Source organism: Talpa occidentalis, unplaced genomic scaffold (assembly GCF_014898055.3).
Source record: "Talpa occidentalis isolate TD23 unplaced genomic scaffold, MPIMG_talOcc4v2.1 talOcc4.2, whole genome shotgun sequence".
NCBI classification, from domain to species: domain Eukaryota; kingdom Metazoa; phylum Chordata; class Mammalia; order Eulipotyphla; family Talpidae; genus Talpa; species Talpa occidentalis.
Window position 1 is genome coordinate 92,577,027 of NW_023602073.1, and position 4,830 is coordinate 92,581,856.

A 4,830-nucleotide genomic window follows, 5' to 3' on the forward strand; every position below is an offset into this window, starting at 1 on the left:
TTTCAACATTTAAAAGGCATTTGAAGACATCAAATTTCTTTTCACTGTTGTACCCCAAATGTCTGAAACAATGCCAAGAAAATAGATGCTCAGTAAATAGTTATTGACTGAATAAACATTGAAAGTGCAAACCTTTTTCTACGGTAAGCAAAATGACATGCTTTTGGGCTCCTTTTACCTCCCCATTAAGACACTGAAAATGTATAATTATATCCCCAAGAACAATATTTCAAATGTGTTGAGAGGAGGGGTAAAGTACTACTCAATCTGAAAAATATATTTTTAGATATACTTGTTATTGCTACTTCCACTAAGAATGCGAAAAGGCAGATTCAAAGAGTTGATCAAAATAGTTTGCCCTCACATCAAAAGCACAAGCTACAAAAGAAAAATTGGACCTCTACAAAATTAAAGTTCTGTGATTCAAAGGACTTTATCAATAAAGTTAAAGGACAGTGCACAGAATGGGAAAAAATATTTGCAAACGCAAGTCTGATAAGACTGTATCTACAATATATAAATAATTCTGATACTCTCAACCCAACTAAAAGTGGGTGAAGGATCTAAATAGACATTTCTCCAATAAGATATCTAAATTGCTAATGAAGCATAGGAAAAGATACTCAAACCCTCAATGAGGTGCCACTCACACCCAATAAGATGACTATAATCACAAAGACTGAAATTAGTGTGAGGATGTGGGGGGAAATCAGAAGACTCATACATAGCTGGTAAGAATGCTGAATGGTGAAATCACTTTGGAAAACACTCTGGAAGGTCCTCAAAACATTACAACAGCCAGCAATTTCATTCTTAGGCATAGGCCCAAGATAAATAAAAACATACATCCACACAAAAGCTTGTACCACAGTGTTTTAGCAGCATTATTCATAACAGTCCCAACATGAGAACACCCCAAAAGTCCACAAATTGATGCACTGGTAAATCCAGTGTGGTAGATAAGTTACAATGGAATAATACTCAGCAATAAAAAGAATGGAATGAAGTGCTGATACATGCTATGAAATGAATGAACCTTGAAAACTGTAGGCACAGTGAAAGAAGCCAGACACAAAGGACCACATGTTGTGTGATTCTGCTTATGCCAGATGTCCAGAATAGGTAAGCCTGTAGATAGAAAGTAGATTAGTGGTTGCCTAGAACTTTGGGGCAAAGAAGGAGTGGAAGGAAAAGGGGGATAACTTAATGGGCATGGAATTTTATTGCAGGGTGATGAAAATGCTCTAAAATTGATTGTGGTGATGATTAGTTACTACTCTTGAATATATCAAAAACCATTCAATTGTTCATTTCAAGTAGGTTAAGAGTATGGTAAGTGAATTATATTTCAATAAAGCTGTTGTTTGGTCTTAATAATTGTTATTGTTATTCTGGTGATCTGATAAAAGAAATTAGCATGAATGTGGAATGTGTATGTTGATTCAGCCTTATATAAACTCAGCGAATTGCCGAGTAGTCAACTATTCCATAACACTGCATCTGAATTAAAACCCTTCAAAAAAAAGGCAAGTTCAGGTGTTTTCTCAGTAGAAGATTAAAATATATTTTAAACAGACTTGTGACATCTAGCTTGAATCCATTCTTACTCCAAAGTGAAATAATTTTATGCCACGCAATTAAGAGCATCATGAAAAAGAAATTATATTTTCTGTTCATTCTAAAGTAATAAATGCATTAAGTGTAACTTTTTTCAAATATTAAAATACCAAGATATAGTCTACATATTATAACTATGTAAAGTACTTTTAAAAATAAATTCTAAACAATCTAATAAATTTAAAATAACCCTGGTGGTGTTATGGTCTTTATAAAGCTATAGGTACATATCCAATATACAGATACATATTCCAAAAGGTATATTAATTTCATAAAACTATTTTTGTAAAATTAAGCTCAATGTTATGTATACACCAGCATTACATGAATACGAAACTGAAAGGACTATAGTCACCCCTTTCACACATAAGAAAACTGAGCCTAAAAGTGGTTAAGTTTTTCCAACAATCATGATTGGGAAATCCCTGGTTGGAAACCAGCTTTCCCAGTTCCCAATTCTCAAGGAAATAATGCTCTCATCATACCAAAATTCCAAAACAGAAAACATATTACTTGAAAATCTACCAGTATGTAGAAGGATACTACATTTATATATCTGTTTAATGTTTATATCCTTGAATATATATTACTTGTTCATTTCCATCACTGATAATGCTTTCAGACTTTGAGCTCCTGGAAAGTTGCAATCATATGTCTACTTACCTACTCACATACTCAACTTCTTTCTCAACTTATCCGAGCACCTATTTTTAAGAATAAATATCAGTGAGTTTGAAACACAATGTGGTAATAATTAATAAATTTCTAATGTAAGGCTTAAGAAAACTTTCATGTAGATGAGTCAATAAATTTCCCATGAGGAACCTGTTTACACTTTGAAATAAAGGATTCGCTAGAGAGCATCTACACAGCACTGGTCAGCTTTACTATGACTCCTGAAAGCTCATAGAATTATTTTTAGTGACTCTGCACCAACTTTGTTTACAGATCCCTCTTCTTGCCATCCACATCTTTCCCAGAATTAACCTACTCCAAAAATCACTCTTCTCGTAGTGAAACTTTAGCTACCCCCAAAGTGGCTGTTTATCTCTTTCCTGCTAAGATACAAGTTGCTGATAACTTTAAATTTGGAGAATAATTGTCACATTTTAAAAGTGAGATTCTTTTTCACTTTTTGCTCAATATTTCACTAATTAATGTAAAGAGTGAGCGTGATCTTTTGCTATATCAGCAACATTGTGTGCCAACCTCCTCTGGAGGCCCCCACAGTCTCCTGACCCCCTACATTCCAGAAATCAGGGGTCAGCAACTGGGTGTCCCGTTTGTGAAAAGCTGTTGACCTCTGGAGGGAGCTTGTGTAGAAGCAAGTGTTAATTTTCAAAATGTGACTGGCTGTGATAGCAGCAACCTCATCCCATCACAATGTCCCCTGGAATGTTTTCTAGTCAAGGGCCTAGAAGTGATCTGTCATCACCGGCCAGTGGTACAAGCAGCTCATTCTTGTACACTTGCCCTTCTCTCCTGGATCCAAAACAAACCATACCATTTCGCCCTCCTCACATTTGAATTTTCATGTGTTCAACATTATTCAGGGCTTCACCTTTAATTACATGGTCAGGGCACCAAGAAATGTGATATTTAACATGTTAAGTATGAGACCCCAGGCCGATTTTGCCATACTTGGGATTGAAAACTGCAGAATTTGCATTTGGGGTATACATGTGAGTGCTTATTCTTGGAACTACATTAATAGACACTTTAAATGATACCCTCCAAAGTCATAAAAGGATTTAAGTGACACACTTTAATATATAATTTCTTAAGCACTTTTTTAATAAAATACAGATATATAATTATAATTATCAATGCATGTATGTCATTTAATATAACGATAAAAAGCTAGTCTTTGAAGTGACAGGGTTATTAATATTTACAGTAAAACCTAAAGGAAACATTTATACGATATACCTAAATCAAAAAAAAAAAAATTAACAAAAAATTCTACTTGTATTGTGGTGTCAACTCATATCCCCACCAACAAAGAGGAAAATGCTCTCCATATTAATACATATTGCTGTAGAGCATTACCTTTCATGTTTTCTCCAGATGGAAAACTCTTGTTCTCCTTGATTTATACCAAGCACTGAGCTTGGATGTACTCATGAGGACTTCCCCCAAAACTTTGTCAAGATAGTAATACCATACACAAACATCTTATTTAGATTTACCTATTGGAAATATTTTCACATCCCTGCATGGTAATTTTTAATTTAAAAATCAATACTAATTTGATGAATTGCTACAGAAATTTGTCAAGATCTATAAAAAGAGTAATAGCCTGTGCAAATATTATTCAAATAGTAATTTCCCTACATAGCTAACAGCCATGCTGTTTTAAAGTAAGCAAATCAGCAGCTACATCCTTTCTCCATCTAGAGATTATTGAAAGCAATTCTATTTAGCACCAACTTTGAGTTTTCCAAATACATGAAATTTAATGAGTCCATGGGCACACATTATGTAGTTTCTCCACACACATATGGTAATGCCTCATTAGGTATGCTTAGCCTTCCCTATTCACCTTACAATGTGCTGTCAAACTTACTTGTTTTGAAATCTTAAACCACATGTACATTATTTTAGGGATTTAAAAAAAAAATGCTGTTTTCATTTCTCCGGTTTCAGAGTTAAAATTTGTATGGAGGTTACAAAGTTTTATAGCTCCTTTATCATAATTAGTATCTTCCTCCTGAATTTTCCAAGAGGATCTTTATAGTAATGGGCTTTGGCCTTTGCACTATAGTCCCTGAAAGACAGATTCCTGGAGATAACCCCCTGAAATTCCTTACAATGTTATTTAACACCAGAAAGGCCTCGAATCTGTCTGTTTTGAGGAAAACTCAGACAGAGGGACAAGGTTAAGGAAGGGGGAGGTTTCAATTTGTAAGACTCACAAGACATAAATAAGTAGCATAAATGTCTTGTTCCTTACTTATTGGTCAGGAATCTCAAAGCAAGATGGAACAAACATCCTGAGTTAAAAGCTACACTATAAAAACCTAAGGGATAGATGACAATATTTCTCCCTTTGATTTAAAAAGACAGTATTTCTTATTGGAATCAAAGAATTAGAGGTGAATTTATTTTCTGTCATTCCACTCATATCAATTCCTGTAAAAAGTTGAATTTTAAAAATGTTAATAGTACATTCTGCAATAGTTTATTTAATAAGATGAATAAAATGAGCAAAAA